We start from the raw sequence: 22,141 nt of genomic DNA on the forward strand, positions 1-22,141 counted from the left end.
CCGTCTTTATAAAATGTCCCAGAAAAGTGTGGAGGAAGTAGAATACTAAATCTTGACATTTGCATTAAAAGTATATTTACTTTAAATGATTCATCTCCATAAGAGGCAGGGTCAGAATGGCCCAAATGAAAGATGATATTTGTCCAGCTAGCTGAGTTGGCACTGAGAAATGAGTTAGGACACCTACATATGGGAAACTTGTCTTTAAAATGTGTAAGAGAGGGGGAAGGAGGATGGTGGTGATTTACTTCAGTCAGGCTCTTTGTATTCTCCTCCAGTCTTATCCCTATATCAGTGTCTCACTGGTGATTTTAAAAAGATTATCAAAAGGAAGGCTTTTCCAATGTCTCCTCACTTTGAATTGATGTGGTTATATAATAGTTTTTTTCTTTGTCTCTGGGTTTTATAAGGTCTTATTTGTTTGTACTGCTCACATCACATCATTTGGCTTAAAATAGCAGTTCTAGAAAACTAAAAACTGAAAGATATCTAGGATCACACATGCACGCGCGCACGCGCACACGCACACACACACACACACACACACACACAGAGTCTTTGGCTGCCTGTGGTCATTTAAGATCCCACAGCATTTTCAATGAGGGTAGGGTCTCAGTTCTAGAAACCTGGCTGAATGCCAACCCAGGTAATTATACTCTGTCTACCTAATTTCCCCAGGCAATTTTAATTGAAAATGGTATTATCCTTTGCTTCAGCTTAATCTTCTGTGAAGTAAGTGTTCCTGTGTCCTGCTTCTGTATTCTATCCTAAACTAACTGAGCTGATTTCTTTGTGCAGCTGAGGGGGAAGGGAAAGGAGAAAGGTGGGTGGTTTAACATCTACCTGGGTGAAAAAAAGATAAATATGAAACAATTTAATTAATCTAATGCTTGTGAGTTAGTCTGGTGAAGTTTGTGAAACAACATCTTAAATCCCTGTCCCTTAATTTTACAAAAGTTTTTATTTGGTGGATAGAAATACACAGATTTTCTTGCTATAAAATTGGCCCTCTTAATCTAAACCTAAAAATAATAACCATCAAAAAACCCAATTACAGTCATTTTATTCCATCTTTTGGAATAATAAGAGGATAAATAAAACAGAATTTTTAAACAGAACATTATTCATGTAAGTAAATTGGTGTTCAATGAATAAATGCAAGATAAATTAAAAGTAATTTCTGAGTTTGAATCTGTGGATGCAAATTAAGCCTAGTCTTCATTAGCAAAGATATTCCATTGGCAAATTCCATGTTTGTTTTATTTTGGAAAGTCTAAAAGAATTTATGGTTCACAGTGTGATGCTATTTTATTGCAACAATCCCCATAAAATTCTAAAAGAATCACTCTATACAAACATGTCACAAAGAAGGAAAATTCTTCTTTCTAAGGATAACTGCCATTCAAGTAGTCACTCTTTGGTCTTTTATACTCAGGGCAAAAGTTGTCAGTCCTATGTACCTGAATTGCCACTTTTCTATGGTTCTCATTTAGGTTTCAAACTCAAAGATAGTGATTCTTCTCCCAAGTTTAGTGCCTGTCTCTTCTCAACTCAAAAACTGCTATCCATGTTCAAAACAAAATGAGGAAATTACAATATTAAAAATTAAGATTTTGTCAGAGATATCCACTAATCTGTTTTTTCCAGTAACTGATAAAACTACAGAAGGAAGTCTTGGAAGCAGAAACCATGGTCTGAGTACCCGCTTTGGCACTTAATAGCCATATGAGCCTGGTCAAATCACTCAACTTTTCTAAATATGTCTCTTTCTTCATCTGAAAAATGGGATTTTCAAATGTACAGGTAGCACAGGCCTGTGATCACTGTGGAGGCTGGGAGTAATAGGTCTTTTCATCTCAATAGTTCTGAGATGTAGTGGCTGGGTTAAGGCTACTAGTTTCCACACTAAGTTCAGCATTAATAGTGTGAGCCCTCCAGACTGGGGGTAGGAGGTGAGGCAGGGCAGGGTAGAGGGGAAGAGAGGCAGCTACCAGGTTGTGTAATGAGGGGCAAACTGGTCCACGTCAAAAACAGAGCAGGTCAAGCTCCCATAGGGATCGGAGTAGGATTGACCCCTTAGTAGCTCCCATACTTCAAGTTCAAATGAGACAGGTAAACTCAGCCTTTAAAAATAAAAAAAAAGGAAGGAAAGGAAAAGGAGGACAATGGGTAGTTAAATTACCTATTTCACAATGTTGAGAGCAAAGAGCTCTATGAACATATCAACTAATATTATTATTATAATTACCATGATCTCTGTGACTCTAGGCAAATCAATTAACCTTTTGATGTCTCAGACAATTCTCTAAGTTGCACAATAGGTACTAACTAACCTGCACTATGAGGAGGAGATTCCTCACCAGGTGATCCCTATGACAATGAAATCATAAGCCTGGTGGATTAAAAACAACCTAGTAAAAATATTGTACTACTTGAAGAAAACTCTAGCAAAGACAAGGCTGTTAGCAAAGAAATCATACACCAAAGAGAGAAAATGAGAAAATGCTCATGATAAAGAAGCAGCCTTTCTATCTCAGGATCCTCTGAAGGTACTGATTTTTTGAAAACATGTACTGAGGTAAGCAAGTCAGAATAGGACAATAAAGGTGATGAAGGAAGAGGAGGAAGGGAGGGTGAAGTAAAAGTTTAATACCAGACGACCCCCTTGCCTGATTTCTCCGGATTGTAAACAAAGGGCCTTTCATTGTTGCCTATAGGTTTTTCAGATGACCAAGGAAGAGAATAAGGATTCTATAGCACATCAACTATTAGTTCCAGAAGATTTTGGGGGTATGAGGCAACCCAGTCTTACTTGGATTGGAAGGGGAGAGGAGTGCAAGAGAATGTTCAGGTTTTGGTTTACATTCGCCACTAACTGTATTTATAAAGGAAAGAAAGCTGTTGTTTTTTCGTAAGTGGAACACTGAGATTTGTGAACATCACTTTACAGCATCTTCCTATTGAGCTAACATATTCAGCTAAAAGATTCACTCCTAGGATTGATGTCGCATCCCTGGGAAACTGAAAGATTTCCACCACTAGCTATATTTGACATCAAAGTCAAAGTACATCATGCTGAGCATTTCCTGTCCAAGATGAAGCAGGAATAAACTTCTTATGAAGTGTGATATACAAAGAAAAAATGAAATGGGGAACTGGGCAAATACCAAGCAAATTAAACATAACCTAACAAAATGTCCCAAAATAAGTTTGATTATACTTTGTTTTCCCTGATATCAAGACAGAGGGTTTACTGGTTTTAATTATTATTTTAATAATAATTTTCCTCACCTTATTTTTCATAAGTTATAGAATTGATATAGATATTTCATTTTATAGATTATAGAGCTGGGATGGGGTCAATGAGAGATCATCCTGTCTAGTAACTCTGTTTTTAGACAAGCAAGATATTATTGTCCCCATTCTATAGATAAAGCAGTAAGGTCTCTGCTAAAAGCAGAACTATCAATAAATTCTTGATGTCTGTTGCTGGTATTTTACCTTTCAAAAAGTAGAAAAAAAATGATCAGGGTAACATTTTTTCCCCTGGATCTGATTCTATCTAGTAAGGAGGTCCTGGCTGTTGCAATAGAAATAATTACAAATCTGGGAAGGAAGTGATAAACCATCTTAGAGTTCATATCTTTTAAGGAGGGCAACTTAAATTAAGTTTGGAGGGGAAAGAGGTGAGCAAATAGAAGAATGCAGGGAGATGGGATTAAGTTATGAGGGAAGACAGAAGATGGGATCACCCAAGCAGGCCAAGTATGGCCTCCTTCTCTTATACCTTTCAGATGCTAAGGTTTATAAGAGTGGATTTCAGATAGTTCAAAGTGGAGATAGAAGGTGAACAAGGATTCTGGTTTCCTGCTTTTTTTTTTAACACATTTCCAACATTTTGGCTGCCATATGCCAGATTTACAAGTTTGCCAGTGAAGAAAAGAACTGGGTTATATGCAATAGTAACACATTTGGTATTCATTAACTAGATGATTTCATATCGTAGTTGTATAAAAGTGACATGGTAAATGTTATGGTGCCAATGAAATTAGTCTACATACCCCCTTCTTTATTTTCACCCTTGTAATTCATAAAACAATAGGAAGTACAATCCAGATCCTCCATAATTTCCATCTATAGCAAAATTTCTTAACTTAGATCATATTGTTTCTAAAGTCACAAAAAGATTCAGAAGTGGGATCAGAGGTTTACATTTTCACTACTGAAAAAAAAAAGGTTTGTATAAACAATTAATCAATCTATGACATCCCATTATATAAGTTTTCAAAGGATATGAACAAATAGTTCTCAAAAGCATTGGGAAGTATTCCTAACAAGTTGGAAGAATACTGCAACAGAAATAATTAGAGAAATGCAATTTAAAACACACTGGAATTTCATCTCAAACCCTGCAAATTGGGAAAGAAAAGAAAAAAAAAGGAAGAAGAGAAGGGAAGAAGAGAAAGGAAGAGAATTGGAAATAGGAAAGGACACAAGGAAGGAGGGGGAGGAAGAAAAGGGGAGAGAACAGAAGGGAGGGAGAGGGAAGAGAAAGAGGATAAGTACCGTAAATGAGACTACATATACATATATATATATATATATATATATATATATAAGTATAAATATTTTTGGGGGGATGCAAAGCCTTGGACACAAATTAGATACCTATGGGTTAGGGAAGGACTGAACAAATTGTAGTACATGTGGTTATAAAATACTACTGTTCCATTAAAAAAAAACACTTGCAATGAAAACTGCAGAGAAGCACATGAGAGCTTATGTCTACCAATGCACAGTGAACTAAGCAAAACCAAGAAAACAATAAACATGACTATAATAACGAATATGGAAATCCAACAATCACAAAATGATTTAAAAATAAATGTTGCAAAAATTAAAAAGAAAAAGCTTGCCCCCTATATAAGAAACAAAGAAAACATCTACCCCTACTCTTTTGGAGAGATGTGGGATTCATTGGCATGTACCATTATATATAAAATCGATTTTTTTTTTTTTGCTTTGTATTGATCAGTTTGGTTTATTTTTTTGTACTCTTTTTTATTTTTAAAAAGTATCATAAGGTATAACACTGTGGGAGGAAGGAGGAGGAGATATACAGAATGAAATATGCATTATGTAAAAACAAAATATATTGATAAAACTTATTTTAAGAAAAACTAAGAAACAAAGTAAACTGAATTTAGATCCAGACTTTAAAATTTTCTATCACAATGTTAAAACATGGCTTCTTTTAAACAAACAATATTAAATGATATCACTCTCACTAAATATTAATAATAATATTTTAGTGAAAATAAAAAGCTTTTTGCCATTAATAAAATAAAATTACTTCAAAATAATTTTAAAATAAAAGACATTGCAAAAATACAAAGAATAAGTTTGGCCCTAAAGAAGAGATGTAAGAAGTTACCTCCTCAACTTCTTTGCAGATGTAGGGAGTTCATGAGAGTGGAATATTTTATATAATGTCTGATTTTTTTTAATTAACTTAACAGTTTTGCTGTTTTTTTCCTCATTTTACCTTTTCCTTTTTTAAAGAAGAAAAATATCTCTCTGGCAGAGGGATAGGGGAGGAACACAGGGAAAGCAAGTCAATGTAAAAATAAAAACAATGAAGAAACATTTATTTTAAATTAAAAAGTGCTTGCTAAGGGGTGGCTAGGTGGTGCAGTGAATACAGCACCAGCCATGGAGGCAGGAGGACCTGAGTTCAAATACGATCTTGGACACTTAACACTTATTAGCCATATGACCTTGGGCAAGTCACTTAACCCCCATTGCCCTGCCTTCCCCATCCAAAAAAATAAAAATAAAAAAAAAACAAAAAAAAGTGCTTTCTAAGCAACTGAACAGCTTAAATCAGGTGTAGACAGTCAGCCAACTTCAGATAGTAAAATTAATTTCAAATACTGAAATTGACTTGAACAATACACTTTTGCATAAATGTAACCTGATAATTACAAAATGGGGGCAGTTAGATAATATAGTAGATATATCTCCTGGGTCTCAAGTTGGGAAGATTTATCTTCCTGAATTCAAATCTGGCCTCAGACACTTACTAGCTGTGTAAACCTGGGCAAATCACTTTACTGTTTGCCTCATTTTTCTCATTTGTAAAATAAGCTAGAGAAGGAAATGACAAAATATTATAGTATCTTTACCAAGAAAACCACAAAGAGGTTCATGAAGAATTAAACAAGAATGAAAGACAACTAAGCAATAACAATAATTACAAAATATTTCAGATTCATTAAAACAGGTTAGTAGGGATTGCGATCACTTATTTATCACTTGATGGCTGTTAGTCCTTTTTCTTGTGCGTACTTAGACGTTAATAACAATGAATTTCTATGTAAATGGTCTATATTTTACTATTAGTATCATATAGTATATTAAGTTGATCTGACAATTTTAAGGATTTCAATTCTATGTTGTGAAGTAGCTAATTAAGATGAGGTTGAAGAATAATATCAGTGATGTTGAATGAATAGGGTTTTTTTTTTTAACTACAGGGGGGAAAAGATAGCTAACAATATTGACAGAATGTTAACTTATTGATTTCTAGTGTGATAAAAGACAGAAAAAGGAGAAAATGAGTTTGTTTTATACAATTCAAATTTAAGGTCAGATGAAGTATTTCTGGCAGAGTGGGAAAAGAATCTTCCTGTTCTGTGATAAATCTAAAGAAAAATCAATCATGTCACTGAGAATTTTGTTTACAGATCAAAATCAGAATTTAGTTTTTCCCCCTTTTTGATGGTTTTCCTGTAATAAATTCCACAATTTTAACTGTAAATAGAGTTGCTAGAAATCATCCATATAAGTATTAATTCATTCATAAACATATTTTAATGTAAATAAAGATGGATAGAACATAAGGAACAAACTGATATATAGGGTCCTTTTGTTTTGAATTTGTATAGTTTTTCTTGGTCCAGACTTGTGATTTCATCCATGTAGGGAACTACTTTGTATGGAAACTCCTTTAACTGATACAGCCAGGTAATTTCCTAGAACACTGGCTAATTAAGTGGATTGCCCATACAGCAAATATCTGTTAGAGACTCAGGACTTGAACCCAGGTATCCCTAACATCCAAACCAGACTTCCATTCACCTGGATGTGCTGCCTCTTATGTAGAAAAAAAATCAAAATAGCAGAACTAACTTCAGCGTTTAATATATAAATATCAGAAATCATAAAAGTCAAGATGTCTTTGAACTGATCATATACAACTACGATTTATTTTATTGCTCTTAAGAAGTTAAAATGCTATACCATAAATTTTTATTTCTACTTCTAATATTCCTGGGCATGAATCAGAGCACACAAAAACTACTATACAAAAAGAAAAAAAAGGCAGAAAATGTTGATACCTATCAAACCAGTCGTTTGCAATTCTTTAAACAAAAGAACATGGCATTATGCAAGATTCAATAAGACAAGGAAAATCTAGCATTACAAAAATCTATCAACTCCTTGAAAGAGTAAGAATTCCTCGTAGAAATGAAGAATTTGCCATAAAATTTTATCCTTTTAGAAATGCATCACCTGTTTTATTATCATCATTACATAATCAAAAAGTGGTGTTTGATAAGTGGTTTGTTATAAATAACGGTAGGCTTTGTATAAAACATTTTATTTGTTGTTAAGGAGGATATATTAGAGTTTCATGTGGCATAGACATTCCACTCCAATCCATGGTACCTCCATACAATTATACCCAATTCTTCTTTTAGTGTATGTGTTATAATAATGTCATACCCTTGCCATTGTGTGCCATCAGAACCTGTGGAGAAATCACATTGGGAGCTGAGCACATTAAGTAAGCAGGTGTAGAACAAGATACCTTTCACATTTTGCAAATTTGTAGTGCTTCAAAAATTCTCAAAGTATCTGGTTACAATTATACCAAATCATCAGTGTTATGCTAGGAATTCATAGCACTCAGGAAAGTCTTTGACTAGACTCTTAGAGTAGAATCAGGAAGCTGAACGAATCCTATTGATGTTGTAGCTGAAATTGAGTGTAGGACAATAGATAGTCCTCTATTCCACTCTCACATATTCCAGGGCTGTGGGCCTATTCTTCCCCTAATCATGATCCTGAGGATTGTCAAGGTCGTAGAAAACTACAGTCTTGAAACCCCTGGCATTTAAGGGGAAAAAAAAGTAAAGACTATTTTGGAACTCCTCAAGGAAGTTAAATGACTTCAAATTTTAATAACACCTATTAATAAGGTCTCAGTGGTACTTCACTTTTTAAAAGGTGCCCATATTCCTGCCTGCCCCCATATCTACTAAATAGCATATAAAACCATAAGTCAGAGTTTTGGAAAACACTTCAGGTGAGACCTAATCCAACCCTATCTATCCCATTCTTCAAGTGGTAACTAAAAAGGATACTGGCTCTTTAGATATTGTGATGTCCCTTTTAAGTTCTAATTCCTCTGCAAATAGTAGGTTTAACAAACCTGCAAAATATAATAAACATTGAAAGTGTTTTTAAGACTCTAAAGGGTTTATAAGGAAAAAAGGAACTGAATGTTAAATAAGGATTGAGCAATAGCATGAGCTAGAGGTGAAATAATTTCTAGTAAATTCTTCCATTCTAATTTATCAGCATGAGATACTTACTGTCCATCATGCTAATAATTTACATTTTTATAGCATATTAAAATTTCCCCATGACAACTGGTAGGTAGGGAAGGTAGAACAAATATTACTAACCCCACTTTATTAATGAAAAAGGTAGCTAGAACAAATATATATATATATATCCACTTTATTAATGAGTTTCATAAGAGTAACTCAACTAACCTATCCTCAGTATCTGAGATAAGATTCAACTGAAGTCTCCTTAAAATTGTGTCTAACACCTAGTAATGCTTAAATGCATGTATATTAACTACAGATCTTGCCCCCTTCTTTTTCATTATTACACTTGGCCTCCAAAGAAACTAGACAATATTACTCTTCCCTCCATATCTCAAGAGTTTGCTCTCCTACCCCCCACCTTACACACCTAGAAAACACTCCCTCTAATTCCTAGATTCCTGACCTTCTTTCCAAGCATAGCCCATGTACCACCTTTCTTTATAATGCCTTTATTGATCCCCCAGACCTCTCCCTAGTAAAAGTATTTTGAATTACTTTGCAAATATATTTAGTGGTTTATGTACTTTTGAGAATGCAATCTTCCATTAAAATGTCAACTTCCTGAAAGCAGGGTCTGATTTGTTTTTACATTTTTATAGCCAGTGCCTAAAACCTCTCTTGCACATAGCAGGTGTTTAATGAGTTTGAATTTAAACTGAATTGAGCAAATCCAAGGGCAAAACAGGGACAAAATGTCATTAACCTGAGGATTCAACTATCATTCCAAGTTGAAAATTAAAACTTTAATAGAGAAAATACTTTGTATTTTTTCACATCTTACAAGTGATCATACTGGAGAAAACAGTCTGATAAATCATTCTGCCATTACATAATTTAAAATTTTTATTTTACATTAGTTCTGCTGCAGTAATATGATAGCAGTTCCATTTTAATAACTACCAGACAACTTAAAACCAAAGAGAATAAATCATCCTTGCTGTTTCCCTATATTTCAAAAAAATGAAGAACCAATAATTATGATACTATGTAATGGATAAAAATCTATCTTCTCCCCTTTAGTATATTTTATAGAAAGATACAGAATCTCTCAAAATGTTTTTGGGAGGTTATTTTTAAAGGGTTCTTTGTTTTGTTTGCTTTGATACAAAATTCATTATGATGACAGACTACTTTGCATGAAAAATTACTTTTTAGGCAGCTGACTAAGAGGGACTAAAGAATGAATGATAGAGCAACTTGGTCTAGATATTGTTGTCATACCCTAAAGGACCTAATGCATTTGCCAGAGAAATTTAGTTGGAGTCAGAGAAATTTTCAGGGATCCATTTGTCAAGACAATAGAACACAAATCAAAATGCTGAGTAGAAAGAGTTTCTCTTGAGAAACATAAGGATATTTTGGGCTTTTCTTGATGGGGAGGAGGGGAATTTGTGCCCTCTATGAAATGGAAGCCAGTGGCTATTAGACATTTTGGAGGAAACTTAGTGATCAATTTCTCTATAGAAAAAGTATGTCTGTAATAAGTAGTAACAGTAATAAAGTTAAAAAGTAAATAAATTAGCCAGAGATCTCTGGACCAGTAGTACATTCCCCTGATGAACTGTAAGCAGACATTCCATAGGATTTTATTCTGCCCAGAATTTTACCCTTCTCCAGTTATTACAGTCCTGTACATTTGTCTTTTTACTCTTAATGATATATACTCTTCAAGACAAATGTTGGACATTTCCAGCACTAACAATCTCTCTGTCATTGTTGTTGAGTTGTGTTTGACTGTTCATGACCCCACGAACCCTACTGTCCATGGGGTTTTCTTAGCAATGATACTAGAGTGGTTTGCCATTTCATTTTCCAACATTGAGGCAAACAGAGGTTACATGATTTGTCCAGGGTCGCACAACTAGTAAATGTCTGAGGCCACATTTGGCTCCTCCTGACTTCTGGTGCACACTTCTCTCTACTGAGCCATCTAGCTGCCTCAACAACCTCCCTAAATTTCCTCAAAGGTCCAAATGGAAGTCATATAACACTTACCTGCTATATTCCCATACATCAGATTGGACTTCTTGATGATGATTCTTAAGTCCAGCTTGTACAAGCTGTGCTCCTGATTTCAGGCTTTCAGACATATGTTTTCAAATATATATGGGACATGTTGGGCAATCTTGCTGATGTGTCTGACACTTAGTGTGTATTGATCTCTGTGCTTTTATCTAGATTCTTAGAATGGAATTTCCCAGGCTGTTTTATTCTAGGCAAAATACAAAGTATATGTGTTTTTTTTTGTGTAAATTACAAAGAGCTATGCTTCTTAAAAATACTTCAAGGATTTGTCATTTCAACAGCAAGGGTAAACCCTTCATCAGTGGAAACCTCAATCCCTCTGTAACTTAGCAAATGGTCTAAAGAGCTGCTGTGATGGATAAAAATGACATCATCCTAAACTCAACTTGGTGACAAGCCATCTAGGTGACAGTGGATAGAGTGTTAAACTTGGAGTAAGGAGGACATGAGTGCAAATCCCACCTCATATGACTTTGGGCAAGCTACTTAACCTCCATCAACCTCAGTTTCCTCATTTGTAAAACAGGAATGATAATAGCATCTAACCCACAGGACTGTGGTGAGGAGCAAATGAGATAGCATATATACATTGTTTGACAAACCTTAAAAACTCATATAAAAATGCTACCTACATGAAAATGATGATGCTGCTGCTGCTGATGATTTGTTCTAAATATAGTTGTATTAAGACTCACACAATAAATATATGGTCTGTCATCAAATCCATGCTCTATTTTTTTCCAGTTTGGTAGGATCTATAAAAGTTTGTACTCTGTTAGCACAACTCTTCAGAATACTGAGTAACCACCTTCATGCCAAGATGCGACTAAATGAAGGAAATTTCTTTAAAAAGGCATTCCCAAACAAATTCATCTCTTTTCATGATATACATCTGAAGGACTAGGCTATGTAGTGATATTTATTGAATACTATGCCTGCAATATTTTACATCAGAGTTTATTGAATTAATACACTAGCATTCATTTCTTTCCCTCAGGTATGATGCATAAATTTTGCTAAAGTGAACTTATGCTGTTGTTATTATTGGTTTTAATTTTAAATAATATTTTACCATTAATTTAGAGAAAGCATAAGAAATCATGAAAAGGTTAACATATTTTAGCATTGTCTCCTCTTTGGAAAACTTAAAATGTTATATAAATGTTGGCTGTTATTACTAAATACACAAATGCAGATAGAGATACTATTCAGAGGTTCAACTCTAGGCCTCATCATATGTAATTCCTGTAGGAAACTAACATTAACTTCCACCCACCAAAAATGACAGCTACCTGGCCCCAGTAAATTGGTGGAATGACAGGAAAAAAAAAAACTCTTCTTACTCAAAAGTACCTAGAGGAATTCTCTAAACACCTAACCCTCATTAGAAAATCTACTCATCCAGGTGTCCATTTACATGCCCAATAGTCATTTTAATTGCAAATTAGAGGTCATTGCTGATAATATGGCCCTCTTCTTCCATTCTCTGGGCATTCTAGTCCCCAAAGTCATTAGTACAAACTTGTTTCATTTGCTTCTGATTCTACCTGCACACCGACCTGTCTTTAGGGACTCCTTAGCTATTTCTACACTTCCTCTTAGAGTCACCAGAAAGAGAAAGTTCTGTCTTTTAAACGGCTTCCTGAAATTCTCCCTTATTCTGCATTTTTCCACAAAATGCTACAGGAAATGTATGATAAGAGATTTGTTTCCCTTTATATTGAACCCATTAGGCTTTTTAGTTAACAAGGCAAAGTCCTTTTCTGATATAATTAAGTATTCAGCTAAGACAGATGTCTTCAGTCATGATCATTCTTCTGTTTCTGAATCCTTGGCCTGGTGTGGAGAAGCAACAAAGGTTTATAGAAAGTCCTTCAGCTGGACAAATTGGCTTGTGCTTGATTCAGGCATCTGCTTTACTCTCTTCCGTGAATAACCGAACTACAATTCCAAATTGAAAATGAAAACTTTTGCTACTGTATGTTTGGTTTTTGCTACTATATACAAAGTTGATCTTAGTACATTGCTATTCTCCTGCCCGTTATTTCCTTTCTTTCAACTAGTTTTGAGAAGATCACACTAAATAACTATAGAGACACTCCAGCATTACAAATATATATTCTGGATCAGAAAGTTTGGACAACTATCTTCCAAATGGCATTTTCAACAAAGGAGCTTGCTTGGTATGCATTTACCTTGCACAATTGTGCGGGACAGATTTTAATACACATTGACAAAGATGCTACCAAAATGGAAATGTATTCAGATGGACAAATAAACAAAATGTTTGATTTTTAAAAAAATTTTCACTTCATATACATTGTGTTAGAAATTGTTGGTAAAAATAACCAATATAGCTTTTCTAGCTTACACTCAAAATAAATTTCTAGGAGGACAGTATTCTCCCAATGGGGTCTTAGATTCCTGCTACCTAATCATAATAAAGTGAAAGTTTTATATTCTGTGGCACTATTGTTCACATTCACAGTAGAACATAAATTACTAAAGATTTTTGCAAGTGATCATGTGGCTAATGAATGAAAAACCTCCAAATAAATTGTGTTTACATCTAGTAATGGTTACACTGTAGCTCAATCAATTTGGTTTTTAAATGCCAACCCCAAATTCCATTAAGATGACATATGAAATACACAGCAAATCAAATCGACTGCAATTTTAAGTAAATAATTTGTTTTAAATATGTATTCATTTATTATTATATAAATTTATAATTGGAATGCATTGACAGATGCTATTGACAGATAGCTTTCCTTTCTCTTGGGGTCTTCAAGCTTAAGTTGGATGACCACACTTGGGAATGTTGTACAGGGGATTCCTATTCAGGCATGAATTTCAATAAATGGCTAATGAGATCTCATGCAGTTCTGAAACTCTGTGAGATACTAGACTTTATACATTGGAAAATCATTCCTGACATTTTACTCTTCCCTACCCATGCTTTTGATACTGAGAATAAAGGCATAAACACAAATTGAATAGTATGTACAATGATTTGAATGAAATATGTGCCAGTATGGTATCATGATTCAAGTCTTAAAGACAAGTAATATACTTTAAAAAATATTTTGGTTATCTTAAAATGGGTTAACTTATCATGTCCTCTTCACTTTAAAAAGTAGTGTATCTCATATCTGCCACCCATTCCTGGCACCACCATTCTTCCAGTCTCTTAAGTTCATGACAGTATTATCTTCAATGCCTCCTTTTCCCTCACCCCACATATCCAATCAGCTGTCAATATTTGTTTTGACATTCCTGGTAATGCTCATATCTGATCCCCTACTCTCCTCACTCCATTCCAACCTCCACAATGATGCTAAAGTGGTCTCCTTTAAACTGTGATCTAGGCAGAAGATTCACCTATTCAGGCAACTCAAGGGGTCTCTGTCTTCCCTATGATAAAATAGGAATTCCCTTGGATAGGCTTTAAAGTCCTTTAAAATTTGCCTCCGACCTATCTTTCAGTCACATTATATATTATTCCCATTCCTGTAGTTTTATTATTTACCTAAATTGCCTTGTCACACCAGAGTACTCTGTCTCCCATCTCTGCCTTTGCAATGCCATCCTCCATGCCTGGAAGGCACCTTCTTCTTCAATCCTGCATCACAGAATCTCTTAGTCCCTCAAAACATAGCAAGTATAGCCTTCCTCTACATCAAGCCTTTACCAATCCTGTTGGGGCACTGGTGGTGCCCTCGCTCCAAAAACTACCTTATATCTATCTAACTACATTGTTTGTTTTTGTGTTTGAACATGTTGACTCTTCCAACAGAATGTAATAGGCAATAGGCACATTTTCAGTTTTGCATTTATATCTTCAGCAATTAGCACACTGTCTGGCACACAGTGCACACTTAATAATTGTTTATTGAGTTATAATTTATATGGCTTCAAAGGTATGAGAAAGAAAAAATAAAACTACCATATGGGGAAGAAAATTATATGAAATTGTAACTTCATTGTATAAGAGTAAAAAATGATATAATCTAAAAGTTGTAGCAATGGATATTAGCAAATATGCTTTGATGATACATTTCTGTAATTTAGACTTTAATTAAAATAATGCCACAAATATGAATTATGAACAGTTATGTGATTTAGGGCATTTTATATTATGAATGTCAGAGTTTTGTTTTGGTTTCATTTTCTCTTTAACTAATAAATAGAAGTGGTTGTTTTAAATATAAAGATTTTCTTTTTGCTTTTTTTTGGAGGGGGGAGAGCAGGGCAATCGTGATTAAGTGACTTGCCCAAGATCACCTGGCTAAGTGTTAAGTGTCTGAGGCCAGATTTGAACTTAGGTCCTCCTGACTACAGAGCCAGTGCTCTATTCACTGCACCACCTAGCCACCCCTAGAGATTTGTATTTTACTTTGCAAACTTCCTTATAGCATCTTTTTATTTGTAACCATTCTATTGTTAAAGTGAAAAACTGTTAGGTAAAATGGGATTTTTAAAAAATTGCATACAACAATCCTTTTCCTCAAGACAATCTTGATAACGTCCACTAAGGCCATACGTTAGCACCTCATTCTGTCATGGAAGGAAGGGCTTATTCCAACTTACTGCAAGGATGACAAATTTTATAAAACTGGGAGGCCTTACCCCTTGTCACAAATTCCCTATTTCTACTTCTGGAACCATCACCCTCCCAAGAACTCAGGCTAAAAAATTCCAATTCATCTTTGATTCTCAACTTTCCCTCACACCCCATCCCCTTCCCATATCTAATCAATTGACAAATCTTTCTATGCATTAAATATAATAGATTTTATTTAGCCAGCCCCAGACCAGACTATCCAAACCATCAATCATATCCCATCCACATGGTGGCCCATCTGGAAACCTTCCATCCACCTTCCACCACCTTTCCAACTCTTACTGTTTCCATAATCAATACAACATCACCAAAGCTTCTGAAAAGTGTGTACCAATCAGTGCCCCTTTGGATTAAATCATAATGCCGATGACTTCCCAGACAAACATCCTTCCCTGATCCCTGATGTTCTATCTTCCCCATTTTAGAATGGAAGTTCTCTGAGGGAAGGATTGTCTCATTTTTACATTTGTATCTCCAGTACTCAGCACATTACTTAGCACACAAAAATCAATTAATAAATACTTTTCCTTGACAATCTTTCACATCTATCCTCCACCCTCTAGTCACACCAACAATCATGTTTAGGTTTTTACTACTTGAACCATTAGATGAGTCTCTTAATTGGTCTTCTGACCACTAGCCCATTAACTCTCCAATCCATACCTGTCAAAATGATAATTCTGATCCAGAAGTCTAAAAATTGAGTCACTTTCCTAAAAATTACTTGAGATTGTCTTTAGGATAAAATAAAAGTTTCTCAGTTTGGCTCTGAAAGGACTTCACAACCTGCCCACAGCCCATCTTCTCAACCTTAAACAATGCCTTGAGTCCCTTTCATGCCCTCAACATTATAGTCCAAATGGATTTCTAGCTAGTCCTCAATCACACCTTGAACTCTCCTGCCACCTTGATTTAGACCATCATGCCCAGAATACACCACCTCTGCCTCTAGAGCCCATCTCTCTGATTGGGCAATACCACCTAGAACCTCCATAAAAAGAAGATGCCCAAGCCAGTCATTTCTTCATTCCTACCAGGATGCACTCTCCTCTGGACTTCTCTGTCATGCTCCCATGCCAGGTACCTTCTTTCTGATCCCCTTTTCAACTTCCTTTTATGTGTTGTCTTTCCCATTAGAATATAGGCCTCTTGAGAGAAGAAACCATCTTTCTTTTTTGCCTATATTTATATTCCCAGCACTTAGCACAGTGCCTGGCATATCTAAGTAGTTAATAAATGTTGCTGCCTGAATGACTAATTTCTATCTCCTGAAATCCTTTTAGTCCTTGACTGTCTAACTCAGGTGCTACTTCTCCTGTATAGCCTTTCCCTCAATCAAAATGAGATGTCTTCCTTTTCCAAATTTCCCTGAGCCTTTTATCAGGTTTGTTCCTTCACTCTCATAACACTCTATCATGCAACATATTTATTTGTCGAAGTGCCTTAACTCCTTTATAAGATTCAGACTCCTTGAGGGAAACAACTATGTCCTTTTTCATGTGCATTTCTCTAGAATTTACCACAGTTTCTTATACAGTATTAGTTGTCTAGTAAGTGTGTGTGTGTGTGTGTGTGTGTGTAATTGAATACAAACATGGGTACTGTCTGCATATCTTTCATCCAAACACCAGAAGTATGCTTGGAGAAGTTTGCCACCAGAAGGTTAGATATTAGATGATAAAATGTCTTGACCTCAACAACTCAGGAAAACCATTTACTAGGCTGGAGTGTAGTGGTAATCTGCGAAGGTGGAAGAAGGAAACATACCCATGAACCTTATTTGATGTCTATAACATGGCCTCCTATCACCTCTACGCATTCTGTGATTCAGTGTCATTGACCTCCTTGCTCTCCCTCTCAAACTCCATCAACAAAATCCATGCATTTTCACTAGCCATCCCTCATGCCTGGAATTCTCTTCCTTCTCATCTCCATCTCCTGGTTTCCTTCAAGTCCAGATAAAATCTCATCTTTTAAAAGAAGTCTTTCCCAATCCCTCTTAATGCTAGCACCATCCTTCTGTTCATTATCTCCAATTGTCACATATAAATATATGAGAGATAATATATTAGAAGAGTGTGTGTGTGTTGCTTGTACATGTGGACATGTATTTGGGTGTTTCCCTCATTACACTGTAAGTTCATTGAACACAGGGTATGTCTTTTGTGTTTATTTGTATCTCCAGCATTAAGCACAGTGTTTGGTACATAGTAAAGCGCTCATTTAAATGCTTGTTAACTGACTCACAAATCCTTGAGGTATGTAAAAAATCATGAACAAGAAGGGAAAAAATAAGTCAATAAAGGATTTGAGATAAAAAAAACTAAGAGCATGATGACAAGTAGTCAAGTGATTATGACTCTTGGGATATTAGAATAGGCTGCCATTTTACTATAGGTGATTTTTGCAATTCTGATTTTCATTTTAAGGCAGGGAAAAACAAATTAGCAAATAATTTCTGATTTGAGATTAAGTCAGGGGGAAAAATTTAGCAGTTAATTTATCAAGATAATGAAGGGTTAGCAGTATACCAAAAACATTTTTTTTCCAGACCTATGATTTCATCAAGTACATGGACCCTTCTCTCCATCCATATAAATCAGCAACTCCTCTGTAACTTATAACCTTGGAGAGTTGCCTGAGTCCCTGAGAGATGAATAATTTTCATATGGTCAAACAGGCAGCATATGCTAAAGGGAGGGCTTGAACCTAAACTCTGGGCCAGCACTCTATCCCATATGTTCTGCCACCACTCACTATTGTTCTCAGAGATACCAGCATTTATCCCTTTGTTCAAAAGAATAAATTTAAAAATCAACAATTATTTTAAGTGCCTATTTGCCAGTTGCTGTACTAGACTCTAGGATACAAATACGATGAATGAAACAATCACTATTTCCAAGGTCCTTAATAAACATAAAGAAAATAAATATAAAGTAATTAAATATAGGTAGTTTGGGAAGAAAAACTCTAGGAGCTGAAGAGGTGGTTTAAGAAAATCTTCAAAGGTGGTACTCAGTTTGCATTGTGAAGGACTAGAGGGATCCTATGAGGCAAAAATGAGAAGGAAGGGCATTTCAGATCTGATAGATGGCCAATGGAAAGACATGAAGATGAAAGGGCAATGTTCATATGTACATAAGAGAGAAAAAGCTACTTTTGCTAGATTGCAGAGTATAGGGGAGAGGAGGAAAAATATTCAATAAATGTAGAAAGAGAAGTTGTAAAATATTTTAAAAGTTAATTAGAGGCACTTACATTTTATCTTAGAGGCAATTAGGAGTTGACTGAAAAGGGAGTGATATCTCCTTAGTGCAGCACTGACTGGAGTGATGAGGGACTTAAGGGGTTGGGGGGGGTGATGGAATTAGGAAGCTGTTGCAGTAATCCAGGCAAGAAGTGATGTGGGCCTAAACCATGGTACTTTCATGATTAAGAAGCAATCAAATGTGAGATGTGTTATGGAAGTAGAAATAGCAGGATCTGGACTGGTTATACTAAGTGGGTAAGTATGAGAAGTTGATTGTTTTGTTGTTACATTTTTCAATTTTATTTATTTTAGTCTGAACTTAAGAAATAAAGCAAGTATTTAGATAACATAGAATAGATTTTTAAAAATTATTTATATTAAACTGTAAATCTCTCATGCACAACTTGCTATTTCTTTTAAATATAAGTTATTATGTAATTTTCCTTCCCCCTTTTTTTCTTCCCTCCCTCCCCCTGCCCTAAAGATGTCTAAGATACAAATGTATATTAGATATATAAAATCATTTTATACATATTTCTATTTATCAGTTCTTTCTCTAGATGTAGACAGTGTATTCATACATCATTTGGAGTTAATTTGGGTACTTATCGTAGTCAAAATGATGTAGTTATTCAAAGTTGTTGCTTAAAACAATATTTTTACCATATACAATGGTTCTGCTCATTTCCTTCTTCATTATTTCATGCAAGTCTATCCATGTTTTTTTTTCTATGATTATTGAGCTCATCATTTCTTATAGTAGTATATTATTCCATCACAATCATATACCTCAACTTGCTCAGCCACTCCCCAATTAATGGGCAATCCCACAATTACCAGTTCTTTGACACCACAAATTGCTGTTATAAATATTTTAAAACATATAGTTTTTTTTCTTTCCTCCTAATCATCTTGGGAAACATACCTAATAGTGGCATCACTGGGTCAAAGGTACAGGCAGTTTAATAATTATTTAGATATAATTCCAGATTGTACTCCAAAATGGTTGGAACAGTTCTCAGTTCCACCAACAGTGAATTAGTGTTCCCTATTTTTTCATATCCCCTATTACAAATTTGGAAGCCTGAAAGGATGGTGGTACCTTCAATATAAACGGTAAAGTCAAGAAGAAGGAAAGGTTTAAGGGGTAAGAAAATTTTTTTTATTTTGGAAATGTTAAATTTGAAAAGTCTTCAGGATGCCCATTTTAAAATAGCAATAGGCAATTGATGATGCAGCACTGAAACCCACGGGAGAGAATGGCATTCCCTGTATAGATCTGTTAGTCATGGGTAAATGTTTCCAAGTACCTACCCTTCATTCAAATCAGAAAAAAATAACTCCAAGAAAACCATGGCTTCCTACTTCTTATCTGTTATGTGCCATTATTATTATTATTATTATTATTTAATTTTAGGAGTTACATCATACAAGTGGGGAAAGGACCCATTTGTACAAAAATATTTATAGCAGCTCTTCTTGTGGTGGCAAAGAATTGGAAATCAAGGGGATAACCATCAATTGGGGAATGACTAAACAAGTTGTGGTATATTAATATAATGGAATACTATCATACTATAAGAAATGAGGAGCAGACAGACTTCATAATAACCTGGAGAGACTTATATAAACTAACCCTAAGTGAGAGGAGCAGAACCAGGAGAACATTGTATACAGTTGCAGATACATCATATCTGTGATGACTAACTTTGATAGACCGGGCTCCTCTCAGCAATGCAATGCTATAAGACAACTCCAAAAGACTCATGATAGAAAAGGTTTTCCACATCCAGAGAAAGATTTATGGAGTCTGACTGCAGATTGAAGCAAACTGCTTGCTCTCTCTTTTTTGTTTTGTTTTGTTCGTTCTTTCTCCTTTATATTCCATTGGTTGTAATCTTTCTTTACAATTTGACTAATGCTTAATGTGAAGGCATTTGTACAACCTATATCAGAAGGCATGTGGTACTGGTGGGGCAGTGGAAAAAACTGGAGCTCAAAAGCTTGTGGAAATGAATGCTTTAAACTAAAAGTAAATAAATTTTATTTTAAAAAGAATTGGAATAAATTTTAGGTGTTCTTTCAGATTTCTGGATATATGTTCCCTTTTCTTCTCTCAACATCAACTATATTCAACTGGCAAATTGATTTTGTTGCAAAAGTGTGTTGCTAATGCAATTGTTTAAATCATGGAATGTGTTTTCCAGTCAAAACAACAAAATAATTAGCCATTGAGTTTCAGGTCAATCCATGAATATTTGATATTTAATCCATAATGTAGCTGAAAAAAGTCACAATAACAGAAAAAATATTGCAATATTAGTAAATAAATTGAACAGAAAACAATAAAATTAAATAATGCCATGTATTTCAACAAACAAGTGTTCAGTGGAAACGATGTGTTTAAGCAAGTGAAATAAGAAATAGTTTTTTTATCTCAAATGCTTACACTTGAAGGAAAACAGTTTAAATTTAAGGGTAAGCTGGTACATGAAAATTTTTGTGCAGATTTTGAAGAGGACTTATGGAATTTAGAGGGTGATAACATTATTTCCATTAGGAAAACTGTCTTGAAACGTGGTGATGGTGGTGTCATAGTATCTATTATTCTAGGGTAGTTTCCTTCATTTGTTTGTGTTCCCCTCTGTGTATATCCTTAAAAAGGCTACCAGGGGGTTAGGGAGGGATACATTGGGAAATGCAGGTGATATAAAAACAAAACAAATCAATAAATAGGTATTAACAAAGAAAAAAAGTCTTACATGCTAAGCCAGCCTGAGGTTTTGGACAGAGAAAACATGAAAAAGTTTGGAAGTAATGCATTCTTGTTAACATCTTAGAAATAATTACTCATAAACTTGACTATGTGTAGGGCCAAGGTTATATAGTGTATAGAAATAAATCCTAGTCTTATAGAGGAAAGGCTATGTGCCTCTCCCAGGATTTCCTTTAGTATTAATTTCATCAGGATTATCATGGATTTGGGTAAAAGGGACCTCAGAGGTTAATAAATGCAACTTCTTTATTGCACAGATAAGGAAACAAGGGTAGGAAAGTTGAAAAAAAAAAAGTTGCCCAAGGTCACCCAAGTAGCAACTGAAGCCTTAGAATCCAAATACTCTGACCCTAGGCCACTGTTCTTCCAGCTATACCACATTTTAAATTAGGGCCTATCCAGATAGAGAAGACTTAGTTATAGAATTATTCAATTAATCAATGAATAAACATTTATTAAGTCCCTACTATGTATAAGAAACTGTGCTAAGTACTGGAATTATTCACAAATCAAAGCAGAATTTCTGATTGTTTGGGTATCCTCTCTACAAGTATGACAAAGGCTTTATTGTGCCTGAGATTTCTTTAACTTTTGATGCTGCTGACCACCGATTCTTCCTAGGTACTCTCTTTCTTATCTTGGTTTTTGTGATATTGTTACCTCCTGGTTTACAGATGGAGAAAGTAAGGCTGAGATGTCAAGTGACCTGAGCAGGGTCACACATTTAGTAAGCATGTGAAACAGGTTCCAAAACCCAAGTCTACCTGTCTACCAGTCTAGCACTG

The 22,141-nt window shown here is 35.0% G+C and overlaps 1 protein-coding gene across 10 annotated transcripts in view; it reads right to left on the minus strand.

Moving 5' to 3' along the window:
• PLCB4 (phospholipase C beta 4) overlaps positions 1-22,141 on the minus strand; it is a 537,045-nt gene that overhangs the window by 371,878 nt on the left and 143,026 nt on the right. The gene's annotated exons all lie outside the window — the stretch shown is intronic.

The sequence above is a fragment of the Petaurus breviceps genome, unplaced genomic scaffold, assembly GCF_028583685.1.
Source record: "Petaurus breviceps papuanus isolate PSGF00001 unplaced genomic scaffold, PetGlider_PUasm1.0 90686, whole genome shotgun sequence".
Classification (NCBI taxonomy): Eukaryota; Metazoa; Chordata; class Mammalia; order Diprotodontia; family Petauridae; genus Petaurus; species Petaurus breviceps.